Source organism: Ciconia boyciana, chromosome 2 (genome assembly GCF_034638445.1).
Source record: "Ciconia boyciana chromosome 2, ASM3463844v1, whole genome shotgun sequence".
Taxonomy (NCBI): domain Eukaryota; kingdom Metazoa; phylum Chordata; class Aves; order Ciconiiformes; family Ciconiidae; genus Ciconia; species Ciconia boyciana.
In genome coordinates, this window is record NC_132935.1 from 52,970,659 (window position 1) to 52,991,324 (window position 20,666).

Sequence of the window (20,666 nt, forward strand, 5' to 3'; positions counted from 1 at the left end):
TGCAGCGTCCTTGCGCTTCTGTGGTTCTACGTGACAGCAGCCTTCCCCCGGCCGCCCGGGAGCCAGCCCTTCTCCCGTGTGCCGCTCCTCCTTCTCGCCTCTCCGTGGAAATCTTTCTTTGCCCTCCGGAGGGTCTCTCGTCCCCTCAGCGCAGCCTTAGTGCGTGAGCCCTGTTAAAACGTTCTTGCGGCGCTCCAAGGGGAGGCCCTTGGGCGCCCGGGGGACCCCTCGGCGGTGCCTGCCGGGGGTCCCGGGGAAAGGGACGGGGTCATGGGGGATTCACTTCCACACGCAAGCAGCGCCAAGGACGCCATCCTCCCACGAAACCTTTTCTCTGCGCCTAAAAACACGATTTTTTTTTTTAATATAGAATGGTTTCTTTAATAGATTTTCACAGCTCCCCGCAGGCGTCAACGCAAACCCTCCAAAGGCGGGACACCGCCGAGCTACCCCGCCTCGGGCCGCGCTGCCCGGCCGGGCCCGCCGCCGGCGGGACCCGCGCAGCCGCAGTGCCGCCTAGTGGCGCCGCCCCGCCGCGCCCCGCTGGGCCTCCGCGCCCGCCTCGGCCCGGCCCGGCCCGGCGCGGCCCGGCCGGGGCGGGGGGCGCGTAGCGGCGGCCCGGCCCGCAGCGCTCCTGCGGGGGGAGCGGGGGGTGCCGAGCTGTCCCGCTGCCGGCCTCTTCTAGGTGCCCGGAGCCCGGCCTGCCTGTGCCGCCGTGGGGAAGAGGCCGGGTGCCCGAGTCACCGGGCTGCAGGCGGCTGTGACGGCTCTGCGGGGCTGCCGTCTCGCCGGGAGCCTCGGAGAGCCAGCTGCCGCCTGGCAAAGGTGGCACCGCTTCTGCTGGCGATGAGGAGACCCGTGGCGTTAACGGGAGTGAGTTTCATTCCCCCGAACAAGCTGGTTGCGCTCACCCCCCTGGGGCGTAGGCAAGCATGTGTGAGCGCAGCAGGGGCTGCAGGAGCAACCAGGCCGCTGTTCAGGGCTGCCCTGGAACACAGCTCTGCTCTGGGGAAGTGCATGTTTGCCCAGCCGAGTCCTCCCTTTGCCCCAGCTGCCTTCTCCTGCTCCCTGGCTTTCACCACTGCAAACTTACCATCTTTCCCTTGAATTGTACATCCCTCTCCTGGGGCACTGGTGTAAAATTTAAGCAGTTCTTATTGCCGCCTCTACTACAGAGGTAAGTAACCATTTTCCTTTCTGTTTAGACCCTTGCTTGCATCGCTAGTTTTTTCCTTCCCTGGCTGGGCCAGCCCTGGTGATAGTAAATGTCTGTGGGCGATGGTCTGCAGGTGAAATCTCTGCCCTGCTGGAGAATGTGACAGTGATCCACATCATTTCTAATCGGTTGAGGTCCTTTGTCATTCACGTCAAAGTATGCCACAATATAGCAACAGCAAATTGCTGCCTGAGGAGACACTGTGAACCTGACCGTGGAGAGAGCCTATGCGCGTCTGGGGGAGCATCTCTTCTCCTGGGATCCCTCCAAAGGATACACAACTGCTATGTCAAGCTACAGCTTGCTTTTATAGCTGCCGGTACACTAAGGTCAGTTCATGGGAGAAATGCAGGTTTAGCCTAACTTCTCTTCACCAAACTTCTGTCTGAAACAAAGCGTGCTTGATGGTACATGTGGGTGTGTGAGCACACCCCATTCAGGATAGGGTGGAACCAGGATGTTGCCTGCTGGAGAATTCGAGGCTGCCACTTGGCAAAGCACACAACCCCTGGCAATGTGCCCAGAAAACCGGGGCACCCCACAAAAGAAGTAAAACAAACAAACAAACAAACAAAATGCAAGCAGAAAAGAGCTCTCAAACAGGCTTCCTTATTTGGGCCAGAGGCAGATTATTTCCTTTTTTTTTACCTTGAATTCCTCCTGCAAGCAACACGCAAGGACAGAGAAGGCACTGCCTACCTACCTTTCTCCCCTGTGGCTGTACCTCCTAGGACAGCCCACTCACCACCCCTGAATCCCCCTTTTTTTCTGATGAGAGATTGTTAGGCTCAAAGGGAAGTCTGCCCTCAAGTCGCCAATGTACCCACTTTGGATAAGCCCGTCTCCTCAGGAACCAGCAGCACGCTCTTGCATCAGGCCATCCGTTCCTGTCACTAGACTTCTTGTGGTCACACTTCAAAGCTTTGCCCCTGCACCGCTCCAGTCTCTTTGGTGTCCACCCTGTGATATCCACATGGAAATGGCATTGTAAACTCCATCATGGGTACGCTGCCCACATGTGTCCAGCTCCTCAGCTGGGTCCAGGGTGGATTTTGGCAGACAGGGCTAGGGAAATAGAAAGGGTGCATGTGACTTGCAGTGTGCCTCTTTACTGTGCCTTTTTACAGAAACACGGCTCTGGCTCTGTGATCGTCTCATGTTGCTTCAGCATCTTCAGCATATAAGGATGGAGGCAAAGGGTGGATGCAAAAGAAGAGGTCGAAAGCAGAGCATGCAAGACGTCTGAGGCAAAGTGAGGTACGTAGCTGGGAGCGGCTGCAATACAGAGATTAAAGAGGCTCTGACTTCAGTCTCCAGTTAAAGGACACCAGTGACTGGCAACAGTGACCTGGAGATGAAAAAATGACAAGAAGTCAAGAACTGGCTGATGAAACTTGTTCTGACAGTATCAGAACAAGCCCAAGATCCACCTGCACAAAGTTAACATTGTTTCAAACAGAATTCAGCTAAAATAATGATTTTTTACCAAAATGTTTTACAGTATGTGATTGCAAACTTCTGATCTGATACTAGAAGTCCTAAAGCCAAATTTATCATGTCCCCTAAGTACAGCTCCTTAAAATATCTTCAGTTTTTTTCATTGCATATTTCTCATCTGACTGGTGGTCTGACGCTATTTAGGTTATGCAATTCAAAATAGCCATTGCCTGAGGTGACTAGATTTTCAGGGAAGTGTTTCACGTAGGGTCTAGCTGCAGTCTTTGAAGATGACAAACAGTCTGCATTGAGCTACTTGATCGCACCAATTAGGGTCATTCACAAATGTAATTATGGCGCAATATTTAAGATGCTGTTTTAGAAACAAAGCCCAAAAATGAAAATTTAGAAATACTTGAAAAGTTAAGGGAAGAAAAAAAGGATGAAGGCACTATTTTTTTTCCCTTTAGCAGGAGAGCTTTTCCAGTAACAGACACGAAATGAACAATTAACCTTTACATTGCACTTTACAACCACAGACTTAAAAGTATTTTACAAAAGTGCTCAAGTATCACCGGCAGAAAAACTGAATCAAACCCAGTGGAATTACTTGCTGCAGCTCTGCCAAAGAGGCAAAAGCAGAATTAAATGCTATTAACTGTCTTAATTGTCTCTTAATTCTCTGCACTGACTCTCACTGCTGTAAACTATATTATCTATACCAAGATGGAAAGGTGAAAACATGCTCTCTATGCACTTTAGACCTTAGTGAGGATCAAAACATATTACTGCATTAATCAAACAGCACTGCAGAAATCAAACGCACCATTCTTTTTTAAAAGCTATCTTTAGCATTTTTAAACCATGTAATAAATTTGTATTTGACTGAGCCTTTAAACATTATTCTTTGTAATAGTTTGTATACTGCAGAGATTTGTTTATAAAGTAAAAGAGATTTTTGCTCAAAGGGTTCTGCATGTTCTGATCAACTCATGGAAATCTCAGGAACATGGGAGAAGGCTCCCTTTGGTTTTGTCAATGCCAACATGAGGAGCTACTGTAAGTTGTAGCTAGAGGGTATTCCTGCCTGGTATACACTTCCACACCACCAAGGTTCTTTTACTTCAAATCCTTACACCTGGGGTTTTTTTCCTAGAAACAATGCATGGTCAGTGCTGTGTAAGTTAAAATATCATTAAACATTTATGTGATTTAGTAAAGCAACACATTTCCTGACAGCTAAGGGACCGTGGACTATTCAGATGCCCTGAGACTAAAGATTTATTAGTGTCTGGTCTGTCCACTGGTCGCACTCTGCAATTCCAGCATGAAGAAACTCATTTCTCAAGAAGGACTTTGCAACATCATTGCAGTGCACCAAAGTAACTTCTATTCTGTAATCAATGGGACAAAAATGCTCTAACTAGAAAATGTTTGTAACATTTCAGAGTGTCTAATCCAAATAGCAGATCTCTGAAGTGTCAAGTTGGCTTAGTTGGAAGACATTTAAGCCTCAGGACTTGGTCTCAGGTCCACTGTTGATACTAGCAAATGCTTTGAAGGTGGGGAAAGGAGTGCCTTATTGTTATAATTGCTGTCCTTTGGCTGAAATACTTAAACGAATTGCATTTTCTTCTGCTGAGAGCTGTTTATCCCAACGTAAATGTAGATACAAACAAACAGAAGATAGCTGGTGTTTTCAAAGCCTGAATGTCTATCCCAGCTTCCCCAGTTTGGCTCTCAAACTACAGAGGCCAAGCCTTTCCAGTTCCAAACTATCATTGCTTCACCCAGTTGGAAGCCACCTGGGATTTGTTTGGGTTTTTTTAATGCCATTCCCATACTCAAAAAGTATTGAAAAAAATGAATCTACCCTATGACTTGCCAGGAGGATGGCCAATAACTTTTAGATAAATGTGAGTTGAGTCCCTGCTGAAATCAGCAGACCTGAGCTACAGCTGACAGGTCAAGCAAGGGCAGAGTTTTACTCCAAGGGACTTTATCTATGGGATGGCCAATGCTCAAAGGTGTGAATTCGCGCCAGGAGTCCATCTTTCAGCTAAACACATCCTAATGGCAAGGACAGCCTACCTACCTATGCTTGGGTTTTTCAGTGTTTTGGGGTTATTTGGACATTGGTATAAAATGTATGATCCAAAAATCACCTAACACACTAACTCATAAAACATTTGTTGTATGTCTAGCTGTCCGATACAAAACGATCATGAAACAAGGATCTCTTCTACTCGTGTTAAGTATTCAAGGGTGTCATGCTGCTGGAATGTGCCTTTTTTTCCCCCTAAATCTGAAGACTTTCGGCTGTATGTTATTAGGGAGAGGCTTTGGAGTTCTCAGCACCAATGGTAACGTCAGGAAAAGCTCGTACACTGCATGGCTCACAGCCTCCTTTTGTTGAAAGGTGTTTGTAGCTCCTGGCAGTCTCCTGTTGACACCAGCTATCTAGTGACGGTCGTCATTTAGCAAAAGCTAGTCCTGCACTAGTGATAGGTACTGAGCAAACACATAGCTGAATTTCTGATGTGTTTCTCTTCCCTCATTAATATTCTCGTACACCTCCGAGACTGCTACTGCTACATATTTTTTTCAGTTTGTTCTTTCTTGCAAGGAAAAGCTTACCTTTTCATTTATAAGCTGACTCTTTTCAACAACAATAACATGACAAAAGCTTTTACTGGAAAAGAACAAAGAGTTAATTTTTTTCTGGCTGGCCGCAAGTGACCCCTTGTTCCCACTGCCTTTGAAATTACTGGAGTTTGCTTAGCCTGAAAAATTACAGCTATAGGAAAAGCTATGCTTCACTGATCTATTTTAAAAAGGAACAGCAGAATTTAAAAATAGAATCCCCATTTTTTTTCTGACTGTGGCATCTCCAACCCAAGTATGTTGATGCAATTTCCAAAGCACTAAGAAATGTCTTAGGTCACATTTAAGTCAGGTCAGCCAAATCCAGGATCAGTGAAAAAATGAGCTGTTCATCTGATCTGGAATGAGATCTTTCTTCCCATCATTCTTAGTTATAAAGATATCTTTTGTGTGGTTGAAGCTAAATTTAAGCCCAGGCTGAGTGTATTTGTGTACTATCTATGTGTGTTTTATGCATCAGCAGCACACTGCATTACTAGTAGGCTGCATACACAATTAGGGCTTTATGATCTTTGAAGTCGGTTAATACAAAGATTTATATATTTGCAGCAATAAAAGTCTGGGAAGTAATTGGAATAGATGTTTCTTAAGAGCTACAGTCTGATTCTCCTTTGACTTGTGTTGGTTTGGCTCCATTGTCTTCAGTGGAGTTAATCCTCACCCTGATTTGAGCACCAGAAGAAGAGAAGAAGAAAATCCATCCCTGAATGTATGCCTAGGGAGGTCTGCTTTTACAGAGCTTGCTTTTCTCTCAGACAGTAGCCCTGCGCAGGGGAAAGCACCGAAAGAGAGAGCAGACTCTGCCATGGGAATGAAACCATGCAGCACGTTTCTTCCACTGAACAACTCACAGCAGCATCTTCAAGACAGGGACTGAGCCTGGCTCTGGCGACCGATGCCCGAAGAGGCGAGCCTGGCCGTGATGCGCAGCTCCCGAAGGAGCCGGTTTGCCCGGGGGACTCCTACCTGCTTGCTGGTGATGCTCCACCGGGCGGGCAGGAGGGAGGTCACGCCTGGGCACAGGAGTGAAAGTCACATTCAGAGAAGTGTGGATTGAATGAAGGAAACGGTAAGGTGAAAACATGCTCACTTAATATGTGCATCACTCCTTTGTAAAGAACCCTCTTATAGGCTGTTTCTTTCTTTGCCAAAGCATTCAGCAACTGTGACAGGATTTAAAAGTAAAATGAGTTGAACTTTAACACATCTATAGTAGCAGCTAACTAGCAAAGGAAAGTCCATGTCCAGCTATTTCCTGGTGCTATAATGTTTTGATAATAATGGTACACAAAGACTTGTTTTGTTTAGTATGCGCCATATTATTGCATTTCAGACAAAGTCTTGATTCTTTAAGTCCAAGACAAAGTCTCAATTCTCTCTGTTTGAGACAAAACCCCAGGATGAAAAATACAGATTTGAAACGTCCGAAACTACAGGGGAGTAAGGAATCAGATGAGCATCAATTTCTAGCTACAATGAAAACAAAGATAAGGCAAATATGTATTTTCCAATTGGAGGGACAAATTTAGGAAAGATTTTGTTCCTCATCGTTCCCTGTCTAATGATGAAATCAGGAAAAAGAAAGTATTCTTCCCGTTCTCTGCACACACACCCTACCCCAGGCAGACCTGTCCTTTCTGTGCTGAGATTTGCTTTCATACAGCAGCGAGTTTCCCCTCAAGAGCTCACAGGCATGGAGAGCAGCTTTGTTTACCAGCCCCAGGTGCAAACCTCATTAACTAATGTTTACTTCTTTTGTGTTTTCAGCTTTCAGTAATGAGCCGGGTTAATGGATAGTGAAGATGGTGGTGGTGGGAAGAATGGCAAGGAAAATTCAGAAGCTGGTTTTACATCTTTCAATTCTACTGGCTCATAGGCAAAATGGCTATCAGCCATTCAGCTATACCCCAAAAAAACCCCCAGCCCTTGGAGATGATGAACTGTCTACATAGGTTTTGCTTTGTTTGTTTGTTCCAGGATGGTGGGAAACAAAGCACAGCCAAACCCCTGACTTTTTGCAAGTTATAAATACTGTACAAAATTCTACTTCTGACACCGGAAAATGCTTTCTCCTGTTGTTCAAAGCGACTCCAGATGCTGATGTACTTAGCACACAGTGCAAGTAACCCGACTGGAATGAAAAGGGAAGGTAATTGAGTTTACATTAATCTGTCAATATTCCTAAGAGACAGAGTGTTCAGCCTGCCAAGTTTGCTCTGCTTATGCACGCATAAGCAGAGCGTGAACTTAAACCGACTGGAGATTCCCACAGTAGATTCTCCCCGGTGAATAGGGGATCTCTGCTGCTGTCATCTGGTGGAGGTGGTGTGATCGCTTCTACCCTAGTTGTTCCCTCATGTCCCACAATATCAGGAGGTGGGCTGAACGTTTGGCAGGAAAAGAAAGAAAAGGCTGTGGTAGAACTGAGTTTTTCTGCATCAGATTTTCCCCTGACCCAAGCCCCATTTTCAAAGGACAAAATATTAGCTTCTTCCTAGGCTTTTCTATGCTTCTTACTATTACAATATCTGGGAACTTCACATACACATCTATTTATCTTTCTAATATACTAGTGAAGTGAAGTCACATACATCCCTGTATGTGAAACAGAACATGGGGATCAAAGCAAAAAGTTTCTTTTAACTTTGGGTGAGCAGTCTGGGACAGTTAGGGGCGGACTTTTTCAAAGAACTTGACTATTTTATACTTCAAATAGCTATGTATTTGACTAACCCCTGTCCCTCATTTAAGATAGTTCCATGAAAAGGGATCTCCATGTAGCTAGACCATACAAACTAGCAATTTCCATCCCAAACACAGGAGCAAGTCCATGCCCGTAGCAGAGCAGACATACAAGACACGTGTGAGAGAAGAAGCAACTATAGCCAATGTTCAGTGAGTGCATGTTGGAAATATATGAAATAAAAGCAGAAAAGATGGGAGAATCTGTGAGATGAAGCAACAAGGGAATATTCGATCCTGTGGTCTGGGAGGAAACCAGGGAACATGTCTCTGAAGAAAACTGAAATTAAGAGCCTCTTCAGCTGAACTCTGGGTGTCCGGAGCTGGTGGGGACAAGCAAAGGAACTGCCTCCTGCTGTTTGGCTTCTGCTGCGTCCAAGGAAACAGTCTTGTAACTAACTCAGGGGAAAAGTGGCTCCACCACAGATTTCTTCTTGCAGTAGAAACAACCCTCAGCACATTGGCTCCAATGCCACGTTAAGGCACAAGTCCACAGACAAAAGCAGCCGGCTCCCAATTGGAAAGGCAGGCCCCGACAGCAGCTGCCAGGTCTGATGCTAGGTGGGTTGGACCCACTGCGTGTACACTATGAAGCTGGCATAGACAGGTCCAGCAAATCTTGTATGTCAGATTTAAAACTGGGAGGACTCAAAAAAACCAAGCATGGGGAGTCACGATCCTTTGTGCATACAGGTCAGAGTTACCTTCACACGTGTGCCGTGCTCAGGGCTGCTTAGCTGGGCTCCCCTTCCTGAGCTCTCCTGCTCTTGCTGCATCAAGTGTCTCACTGAGGAATCTGGCCTGGCCGGTGGCAAGCTGTAGTTTCCCTCATGGTCCACTGTGAGGACCTGGGGTTTCACCGTGGGTGGTGGTGTCTGTGATGAGTAAGGAACCTTGCAGATATGCAGAAACCAGTCCTGATGAACCAGAGCCCAAGCCACTTCACCCAGTGCAAGCAGGACTAGTTGGCCCAAGCCTCTGCAAAGAAGACAGGCAAGACTGAAAAAGAGCTGTGGACAAGCAGGAGGGGGTCAGACACCCAGAGAAAGGCAAGTCTGAGTGCCAACAGTCGAGCCCATGAGACTTTCTGAGCACAGGCAGCTACAGGTCTAGTTGCTGAGCCTCTTCCTTCTCTGCTTTCCTGAGAATGAAGGACACCTGTGCTGGCACCAACACAGCCAGGACCAGAAACCACGGAGACCTCCCTCTGCAGGTATCCATAGGGGTCCTCTGCTCGTTGCTCAAAGCAGTGACGTGGTGGTGGTAAGAAGGGGATCAGCTCCAGCTATGCATAAGCATGCTGTGCAGCGGCACCGGGAAGTAAATGACAGAGCGCCCTAGTCAGGGTGGGATGTGTGTATGAACAAGGTCAGACCACGCAGTGGTGTAAGAGGCTTTGGGCAGGGCTACTTTGGGCACAGTAACAGGACCATGTAGCAAAGAGAGCAGATTTCCAAGGGTCCTGGAAATCTGGCCACTCTGTCGGGCTTGGCGTACCCTTCCCGGTCCGACAGCCGTAGCAGCTGTGGGATCTGCTGGTACTCCCATGCCTCAGGCAGCCATTGCCTCCAGTGAGAAACAGGGAAATGGGAGAGGCAAATGAGTGAGAAAGGGGTAAACAGCATTTTGCTCAAACTAAAGTGGTGAATGTTCTTGCTCAGCAGTTGTTCTCAGCTACCCCAGTGTCCCAGGCTAAGCTCCCTTCAGAAAAAGCTTGTCTACACAGAAACTGACCCAAGCCAACATCTGTAAGAAAGAGGAAAGATGAGACCAGGTGGGAGAGCAGACAAATTCACCCCTTTTCAGGCTGCGTTCCTCAGATTTTGTTGCTCATCCTCAGTTCAGCCAAAGGGAATAATCACCAGTGGCATTTTCCTCACTTTGTACAGTGCAGGAGGACAGCGTTTGGGTCTCAAGCCCTTGGCAATTCCTCTGAGGGTGGATACACACTTTCCCAAAACAAGGATTCTTCCTCCCTAGGAAAGCAAAGCCAGCAGTCCAAATAGGAGTTAGAGAATCAAATATATTTACATAAACTACATAACACCTTATAATAATAAAATAAATAATGAATGCATTTTATGATTGGGTAAGTTATAATAATAAAATATGAACTATTTATGAAACCAAAATTCTTCACCTCCCAGAGGCAAGTATTCAGCACATGGAGAAACTCTTTTGAGGTGCACGGCAGAGCTGACAGCAAGCAGCAGCTCCACACCTTTCCCCGGGAAGGTGTAAGAGGAGGACAGGCCAGCAAACCTGGAAGCACATCAAGTAGTTTTCCCAGCTGTTAGTGTGGGTTACCGTGCCCTGGCTATTATCCCCAGCTCCCAGCAGAGTTGCTGGTCACCATGCCCCAAGATGCAGGTTATTGTTTCCAGTTTCTGTTGTGCATTGCCGTGCTTTGCTGCCGCAGTCGCTTCTTCCCCCTCCCACATGAATTGCTGCAGAGTAAGGAGAAAGGCAGCGGCCCAGAGGTGGGCAAAATAAAAGGCAGCAAGGAGCCTTGTGGCCTACCTGCTTTCTTTTTCTTCTCTCTCCAAGCCAGAAAGTTCCTCAGCATGAGCAAGCCAAAATGTAACTTGGCACCAGTACCAAAGATAAATGTCAGTATTTTCCCTGGCAGTTAGAAACAAAATGTTTCCAAGTGTCCAGGGAGATTTTTCTCTTAGAGGACGGCCTCCCCGCTGTGTAGGTTCCTCACCAGTCGCCCTTTCCGCTGGCTGTGCATCCCCCGGAGGGCAGGTGAGCGGGGTTTTCCTCCCCTGCTCTTGCAGCAGGGGAGCCCCGAGAACTGCCCTGGCGCTGGGGGCAAAGCTGCTCCCTGGTACGAGCTCCCCAAGGCGTGCTGCACGCCGGAGCGTGCGTGCACACGGGGAAGGGCAGGCGCAGCAATGTTGCCTGCCTGATAAAGCCACCCTGAGCTCCTTGGTCACTGTGGGGTACACTTACACAAAATACAGCAGGCTAATGTGATTCAGAGTAATCAGAGAAGACGATTTACAGTCCTGCCTCTTTTGAATGCTGCAGAAAGAAAGAAAAGCCTTATGGCAAGTTGGAGCAGCCTGTGAAGTGTAGCAGGGTAAATACCTCCTTACAAGCAGCAGTCGAAACAAAAACAGGATCAGCAGCTGTTCTCCCCACTTTGCAACTCAGCCAGCCTACTCCAGGTTAAGCTCCAAGGCTGCTGCCAGGTTCTCTTTGGAGGAAAATGCTTAACAGTTTGATCAACTGAGATCGCTGGACAGCATCCTTTGGAGATACACAAGGATTTCAGGAACCAGTAGCAATTATGGAATGGCCATGACATGGCTGTTACTTCTCATCGTCGATACAGATGTACACAGCTTTGAAGTGCACCCTATTTTTAGGCATCTGGATGTATTGCTGATAAAGATTCAGCTTTCAACTACTGCAGTTCAGTAATTCTTCTGTTTTGATATCTTTATTTTTTCTCAACATCATTTATTGTTATTTGATCTCACATTTGTTTCCAAGAACTCTGTCTAGGAATATCATAGCAAAGACAACAGTATCTTCAGCAAAGGAAGTAATTCATGTATCTCATCCTGGATCATTTTTTTCTGTGTAGTTTTATACAGAGAGGAAACTGAAACAATCATGGATATAGGCTGTGGATGAACATTAGCCACCACATTTTATTTCAGAAGAATATTGGTAGGAAATTAAGATTATCACAGGAAAAGGACATGACTTTTTACTGGTGCCCATGAGAAATGCTGATCACCTACATGCTTCAGTAATCCAGCATATGTGTGATAGCTGTTGGGTAATTCCAAGTATTCCCTCTGCAGTCTAACCTTCTTCAGCCAAAAGCAGAATCCAAGCCCACCTGTACAATTGCCACAGTAACAACTACAACAAATCAGATGTTTTAACATATGTTTAGAAGGATTCTTCTGAGTCTGGTGGAAAGGAGAAATATCGGAGAGAAAGGCCATATCGTTCACCAACTGGACAACATTTACTTGGCTGGTATGAGGCTATTGCTCCCGCCATGAGCAGCAGATCTATGCAGATAGCAATTAGCATGGGCAGAGTTTTCTTAATATCTGGGATGAAATCCTAGCTATCAAAGTGAGAAAGTTTTCTGTCCTATATGGAGAAATATTCCTTCTCATTGTGTATGCTGCTCAGCATGGGGGTGATGAATAGCAGGCTTGCTTAGCAGAAGTCAGATTAGAAGAGTCTTCTGTGCTTAGGAATATTTTATTCACCATAAGTCTTTTTAATGGACTGTTGACTGACCTCTTTGCTTCAGAAAACAGTAAACAAAGTAGCCTCTCTGTTTGTTGGCTCTTATGTCTGGAGGTGAGAGGTGACAAATGACATCTTGCAACTTGCAAGATGCAAAGACGGTGAAATACAGCTTTGAGTTATTTTACACAAGGAGGACTTCACTGTGCTACCTGAGACTGTCCCTATGATACAACCTGACACTTCCAAAAGTGTAAAGAGCTGTACAAAATTACATGCTCCTCTAGTGTCTGAGTTAATTTCAAGCTGCAAAGTTAACCTTGGAGCCTTGTACTGGCTCCACATACTGAAGCTATGGAGTTACACTTCCTATCTCTGCAGCAACCCTACCAATAGCTACTACTTGCAAGCAGAGGAGATTTTAATTTAAAAGCAGGATTTCTCTCGACACTACTCACTATTGCACATTCAACTAAGCCAAGCGGTCTTTGCAGCTGTCATAACTTCCATTCCACAACAAAACTGAGGAGATGTTCGTTAAGCATCAAACTCCAGTCCTGGGGACAATTAACATCTTGGCGAGTCTCCTGCAGCGATATCTGGTGGACAATCATTAGTACATCAAATTATGCATGCTTGCAATTTGATCTTGACCAATGCAATTTCCTTCCCTTCTTTAGGAATTCTTTCACTGCCTTTATGCCCAAGGGATAGATGGAGAAGATAGCTGTACACAAACTGCTTCAGCTGTGAAGCTAATACTGGAAAGATAATTCTGCTTCTGTTTGTAGTGATACTCTGCTCTACAAAGCCTATCTTAACAATCTGTGAAATTCAGCATTTAAAAAAACCACAGGAAAATGTATTTCCATTTACCCAAACTGGCCCTTTTTATAGTTTATTATGACCTACATGAGAGACAATGGCTTATCTATGGCAGAGAGGCAAAGTGACACACAGAGAGTTGTCATTTGGTAGGATTTGCATCCTATAATTTAGCACTATTTAAGCATTTAAGAAAGCAGATTTGAATTAGCTGACTGTGGAAATTATCTTAACTCTATAAGCAATATCAAGGGGCAGGAGAGTGCATGGACAGGTTTGCCTCTGTCCAAAATTACAGAGCGCTTCAGAGTTCAGATCATACAGGCCAGGGTAATCTTATTAAATCAAAAAAAGGAAACTTCTAAGGAAGCAAGTAGAGCTTTATTTTCAATAAAAACATTCTGGTTTAGATTATTATTCATACTTCTATGATATCTGTAGAAATATTTTTTTAGGTATTTGGGAAATTTGACATCTTTTGGGAAGTTTAACATCTTTATCGTGTTCGGCAGGCCTTTGGAAGTCGAAGTCATTCATCTCAGAGACAACATTTTTCCTGTGTTCTGTGAATTTCTGTGTGAGATTCATTGAAATGGCAACTGTTGGGAACTACCACTGCTTTTCTCTTGTTGTTTTCTCCAGGAAAGGTCAAGGCAGTCTGCCAATATAGTAATTGGACAACATCACTTTTTTAAAGACCTGGGTTCTCAGTGACACTGAAAGAGTAATAGGCGATGAAGCATTAGGAGAAACTGTACAGCAAAAGCAGGATGAAATTTCTGGACCGGATTTAATAGAGAAGAAGGTTAGGAAGGTTTAGAAAGGCAGAGGGAACAAAACCTGATTTCTACTAATCGGTCTTCCAGCTCCAGGATCTGGACCAAATAACTCCTACTTATGACTGACATCATATCTCCACTCCAAAGGTGACAAAATAAATACCTGCAATGTCAGCTTGCGTTACTGAATAAATGGCAAGAATCTGTGCTTCTCCATCCATGTCGCAGGGAGCTGCCCTGCTCTAGCTTTTTTCTCCCTAAAAAACAAGCTAGGACATCCGATTCCCTATGCCCCAGTCATTAAAATAGTGTCATTTAAGCTACAGCGTCAGTTCCTGATACATTAGAAAATGGCAGATTTAAGACTCTCTGGGTAATCTTTTTTTGTCCCTCCCCATGCGCATATGTTTTCTTACAAACCCTTCCATGACACAGTCATATTTTAGACTTTCCCACAGGATGCGTGCCTCATTCTGTACAACACAGGATAATCACACCCAGTGGCAGAAATAAATTAGCATAGCAATCTTAATCTGGTATTTCCTAATTTTCCTAATTTCCTTATCCTTCAATGTTCGGCTGCGCTAATCTAAACAATATTCTTTTAATGTAACTTTTTAATGTTATCATTTAAATATATGTATGCACGTTTGTGTATCTCTCCATCTATCTGAATCTGTTAATGTATTGGTAAACACAAAAGAAAAAGATAAAAGTTGTTTGTTTTTAATTCTTTCGGAACTGTTTGATCTCTCCTCGCTTGTTTTAGCAGCTGCCTGACTGTTTTTCCTCGTATGTAAACTTCAAAGTCAATCAGAGGTCAAAACTCTGGACAAAGAATAACGAAAACAAGGGTGACTGGCGTATGTGATGGGAAGAAGCAGAGGAGCTGGGCTGTAGAATATTGCCTGTTCCTGGACACGGCGGGGGGGAAATTATCTACCTCTCGGACATAACATTTCTTGATCTGCACATTTGATGTAGTTGTCAAGGCCTGTATGCTTGCCTGGAAATGTATCTCACAGAGAAATGAAGGGTACAGCCACGTACTGGAGGACTTGACATTCTCTGGCTATTCTTGGTTCAAGCAATCTGGAAATAGCTTAACAGATTACTGTAAAAATGCTGGAGAAAATCAGCCTTTTACTGGTTTCTGTTCAACGCAGAGGGCTTCAGGGGTGGGTACTGGTTTTGATTCCCAATCTGTTATTTGCTATTTCTGGTCATAAGAAAATCAAAGGAAAAGCAAGCCCTGGAGAGGCAGCTTCTGTAGCAGAGCAATGTGGAGCATTTTCTGTAGGCATGTGCAGTCATGGTACAGGATGTGTCTCAAGTTCGCGCTTTTTTTTTTTTCCTTCGGGAGAACATCTGCCTTTCCCTCCTTCATCCGTCTGCGGAATCAGGCCCCTGCTTGTGCAGGACCCGGCAGAGGGCCATGAGCAAGAGAGAGTCCTCGAGGCAGGGGGTTGTAGCACTGCAACTTGCCTGGCAGCTGGTAAAACAGCCCGCAGAAATTGGGAACACCTTAGTGATTCACACATCTTCGCAGCAGCTCCTGCCAGCGGAGCTGCTGGAGAGGCCCCAGCAGAGGCAGAGGTGGATTCCACCATATATATATATATACATGTATATATATGTATATATACGTGTATATATATATATATGTATATACACACATAAGGCCACGGTGAGTCCTTAGAGTTAGTGCAGAGATTATGGGAATTTGTGTAAATGACCTACGAGCATAATCTGGTCTGAAGAAAAATAGTCTTTCCCAGTTTAACCAACAGGGAGGATGGAAATCGGACCAGTGCCACCCTGTCTGTGGAGTGCATCTCCCCCAGTCTTCCTCACTTTCGTAAGTTGTGGACACCTGCTTTTCCTACAGAAGGCTTCAAAATATATGATTTGTACTGTATGGGCCAGAACCAGGGATCCCAGAAGCCATAAATGTAGGAGGCCCCTTGGCAGTGTAAATCGTGAGCAATATTACGGGGGTTCTGAAAATGCCAAAGCAAACCTGACGATCCTTCTGCAGGACACTGGTGACAAAAACATCAGTTACAATACAATTTAAATTATTTCAAGTATTTCCCTCAAATATATTAGCTTGTATTTGTTGCTCCTTCCACTCCCACAGCAAATTAAAAAAAAATAATGCCCTTTTAGTTAAGCTAAAAGCCAGGCTGTGAACCCTGGGGCTGCGAGCTGCGCTGAGCAACACTGCACTAGAAGACGCAAGAAAGACACTTATTTGCTCAGGGAAGCAGATGAGCTTTCCCCAGCCACATGAATAGCAGGGAGAGGTGTAGCCTGCCGCTGGGTGGGAACGAAGCTGTGACTGGGCTTCCTTGTGGCTTGTGGGACGGTAAATGAGAGAGTAACAGGAGGAAATGTTAAGGGCCTGGCTGGCTGGTGCAATAGGAAGAGCACACCTTTCTCCTACCATGGGCCTCCCTGCAAGGGCTAAAAAGGGCTTCAGACTTGAAACTGCTCCTAACTCAAGGACTATATTTAATGTGTGGCTTACTGTCCCTTGTTAACATGACCAGAAGCAAAATTATTCTCTGTAGCTTCTCATTCAGTGACGTTTTTCTACACAGTTCAAGGCCACTGAACATCATGCTTTCCCTTAATTAGCTTTCCACCAGTTTTCATTTTAGCTGAGTGTTAATTTTCAGATGTGTTTCAATTACTTTTGCAAGAATTAAAATTTTACTCACTTTTTCTTTAGTGACTATTCATCACAAATCCACCTAATCTCTGCCATTAACGCCAAAGTGAAGAAGGAAAAAAAAACCAGCAAGAAGTCGGTGTGAGAAAAGAAAGAAAAAGTGTGAAGTATCTCTGCGAAAAGCCATGTAGGAAAGGGATATAAGTGGTGTAAAGAGAAGCTAAAAGGATGCAGGAGAGAGCAGCTGGGAAACAAAAGCGGAGAGGCTGCTGGAGCAAAGTGGGCTGTGGGCGGCCGTGCGGGGAGGAAGGGGAAGCGGGAGCAGAAATGACAGCGGGGAGATTATGTTTGGTCTCTAAGCAGAGGATGAGGAGCTTGAAGTGAGGAGTTAAGAGACAGGAAGGAAGCCAGTAAAGGCAAATAAAGAGTGGAGGGTGATATAGTTTATGTAGTGAGAAAAAGAGATTACTTGAGCGGTAGCATTGGGCATCATGTGCTGGTGGACTGCATAACGTATAATCAGCTTGAAGCAGTGGTCGTGATTCTTCAGGAGACGACCTAGAAAAGAATACTGTGGCTTAATTTTAATCCTTTTTTAACCCAGGGTCTCTCCATATAAAGGATGAGTATTGTGTTGCCCTGAGCGCTAAGTGGAGTGCGTTGTGTTTTGTGCATTGTCATTGATTCTAAATGCCTTTGTGTTTTGGGGCTCTGAAAACAAAGGTCAAGTACTAGCAAATTCTGTTTTCTGTGAGAGATTTAATTAAATCCTAAGGACAAAGGCAGAGTACTAGAAACAGCTATTGAGTGTGAGAGATGTGTAAATTTGCATTACCATTTCTCAATATCAGTTTGTACATAGCTTTGTAATTTTTTTTTTGAGCAATGACAGGAGAATAAACGTTTAAAAAATCAAGATAAACTCTTACAGATGTTATTTTCTGCATATAAGGTAATTGTCCAATACAGGCTTGGAAAGAGATGCTAGGGAACAGAGTGAGGAAGCACACGGAGTAGGATGGAACAATTTCTGAATATAGATTTGGTCCTAGTAATTTAGTGAGTGTAAATTGTAGGGCTTGAAACGGACTGGGCTGCCTAAGATTTTTTTTATCCTTTACGGACAATAGCAGCAAACCAGAGGATTTCAGCAATTAATAGCACACTGCTAATCACAAATTCCTCATGAATAACCTGAGTAAATTGCGCAGTTCCTGTACTGTGGAAGGCTCAGGAGTCACTGAGTGGAAAGTATTTTTCACTCGTTCAATATCAAGACATTATTGTGTTAGCCTACTCTGCTTTAGAGGGTTTGAATTTTGCCATACCAACCAATTTTTTAATTGTTTAAATAACAAGAAATGAAACAACGTATTAAGAACAGGCAAGTTATAGAAACTGAATGCAGTTAATTTACTGACAGGTAGAAAGCAAGAGATGCCACATAGCTGCACCACTTCAACACACACTGATCCTTCCACTTAACAGGTGATAAGGAAGGAATTCTTGTTCAGCTGGTGATAAGGCAGCGTGGATCTGCCTCTGAAGCAAAGAGGATCACCTTATAAATCCAGCCGTGCTAGTGCACGAAGTTGGGAAGATAGAGAGGATGAAGTCATACATCTATGGGAGCAAGAAACCATCCAGTTTACCCACAGTTTTGAAACAATGTATGAGTAATGCAGCTCCTTCTCCCAGTGTAGAATTCGATCTACAGGAAAAGTCTTGCAGACGACGGGGTTTAAAACCAGACAAATCAGACTATGCCACAAGCAAATAAAGGTTGGGGACCTGGAGGTGCAGAGTGGATCATGTTCCAGTGCCCCGAGTCTGTCTGGGGGATTACCCTTCCAAAGCACGGCTTCAAACTCTCTGCAGATGCAAGGGGGGACGTATTTCACAGGGGGACAGCCCCTGTGGCAGCCAGGCTGGCATGTAGGGCTTTGGGGGTCACAATGAACCCATTAAATTTTACCTAGAAGCTCATTGACAACCTGCTAGCCCCTCTCTGTTCCACTAAGGTGTTCTCTTTAATGAATACGCTGTTGTGCTGTGCCAGGGTGGTCTTCTCCCACGCTTCCCACACAGCTCTGCACCTCTGTGCAGAGAGAGGCAGCTTGCAGACATCCATGCCGGCAGACATGACTCATTTTGGGGAGTCTGTGTAAGGGGTTTTGCAATAGTCTGATCAGGACATGACAAAGACAGTAACAAAGCGTGTGCTCAGAAGTACAAGGCACCCCACCACGTTCACAAAGACGCTATAAAGATGACTGCTGTGAAATGATCTGCTGGCTGCTGGGGGTGGGGGGATTAAAACCTCCACCCAATTTACAAGAATGGCGGCTAATAGCTGATCATCTCCCCCACTGCACAAGACCGACGTTTCTTTCCTCATTTTCCCCTGGTGTGGCGTTACCTCCAGCGCAGACGGCTCTCCCTCGGACTCGGTCCAGTCTCAACGAGCCCGAATGAAAGGCTGCATCGCATGGCTCACATCAAATGAAGGGAGGGGATTTCAAGTTGACAAGACACAGAGCGCACACCCTTCTGGTAGGAGATGCTCTGGATGCAGGTTTGCAAAACTGATTTAAAGACGGTTGCAGTAACTGCTGTCTGAGTGATAAGACTGATGTTTCAGTGCCTTTTAGGAATGAGTCAAGAAGGAAATAGTAACAGCTAACCAAAAATAATCCTGTGGTCATCAAATAGTAGAAATATTGGCCACAAGACATTCTTGCCATATTTACCTGCAGTGCAGATAACATCAGTGACCACTGACTGTTATAATTGAATTATTTTTTTATAATTGGATGGATTTCTATTTGCAATTCCTATATTCAAATTACTGAAACTGCAAGTACCATATCCAAACTATTACAGAGTCTGGGTTTGTTTCAGTAAAAAAAGTTTATCCAATTTGAAGTAGTTCCCAGCACTCCATTGCAGTGGCCGTGCCATCATTTTATACACATATGAAGGTAGCAACACTATGCTGCCTGCGCTGTAAAACGCCCACAGCAATTCAGACCACGTCCATACTGCACTCGGCAGATGTGATGGTGTAATCCAGCTGGCTGAAGAACAGCTGCACGAAGCTGTGGCAACATGGGCTTCGGGGCCTGGGCAAGTAACACGATGGTTAGTGGAAGCCGATTTTGCCGCTGTGGGTACCTCAGCTGGCTGGCTAGAAACTAGGTTGGGTAAGTCTGGAGGTGCAGGGTTGTATGTCCCTTCTCTGCAGGCACATTTGCAGGCAAAAGGACAAACTTCTGGTCTTACCACCTGGGGTTAGCAGGCAACTCAGGCTTGGGGTAAGAGGATGCAACCGCTGTGACTTCAGCCAGCTGGATTACACCATCACGTCTGCCAGCACGGTGCAGACGTGGTCTGAATTGCCGTGGGCATTTTACAGTGCAGGCAGTATAATGCTGCTGCCTCCATAGCAGTATAAAATTATGGCATGGCCACTGCAAAGGAGTGCTGGAGACTACATAAAATTAGGTAAACAAAAGACATTTTCATTAAAGCAAACCCAGACTACATAATAATTTGGACATAATACTTGCAGTTTCAATAGTTTGTTTAAAAGCACTTATTCTAGTTCTGAATTATTCTTATTCCATAGTTTCACCAAAGTTTGGCACACGAAGAGGAGTAAGTGATTGCACAGGTGTAATAATGCAACTCTTTACTAACGCTGCTTTTGCATATGCATTTTCACAGCTATGTTTTCATTTTATGAGACTCTTGAGGGACAGCTCTGCTTGCCACGCTGCCTCTTGTTTCGATGGTAAAGGTGCTAGAACATCGGCCGGAAGCAATTTTGCAAGCATTCGTATGGCCACGGGCCATGCATGAGTCAATCACCTTGTACTTTTTTTAATCCAGTGTTTTACAGAGCAGCCTCACCTATTCTTATGGCACACTATGATATGTTAGGAGTGTCACTACAAATCTACTGTGAAGAAAAGGGCAAACATGAATTTTCAGGATATTGCAGCACAAGGTTTGGACAGAGGATTTTAAATGTAATTCTGCCCTTTAAAAAAAATTCTCGCTGACACAGTCACTCCAGAAAGAAGAGATTACAGATGAAATGTAAGAC

General features: G+C 45.0%; 2 long non-coding RNA genes across 12 annotated transcripts; one reads left to right on the forward strand and one right to left on the reverse strand.

The window, feature by feature from the left end:
• Positions 1-545: 545 nt before the first annotated feature.
• Positions 546-14,917, forward strand: LOC140647724 (uncharacterized). 11 transcript variants are annotated; one of them, XR_012040934.1, is made up of 7 exons: positions 546-873; positions 1,052-1,177; positions 1,290-1,545; positions 2,344-2,473; positions 6,073-6,386; positions 7,085-9,272; positions 11,093-14,917. It is a non-coding gene; the product is annotated as an uncharacterized lncRNA (long non-coding RNA). The 11 variants fall into 11 exon arrangements; XR_012040932.1 differs by having other exon boundaries at positions 546-1,177; positions 7,085-7,466; positions 8,138-9,272; positions 11,093-14,916; XR_012040930.1 differs by having other exon boundaries at positions 546-1,177.
• LOC140647727 (uncharacterized) lies at positions 13,430-19,166 on the reverse strand. Its single transcript, XR_012040944.1, has 3 exons — positions 18,978-19,166; positions 17,028-17,116; positions 13,430-13,763 (listed from the first exon to the last, which is right to left on the reverse strand). It is a non-coding gene; the product is annotated as an uncharacterized lncRNA (long non-coding RNA).
• Positions 19,167-20,666: the final 1,500 nt, after the last annotated feature.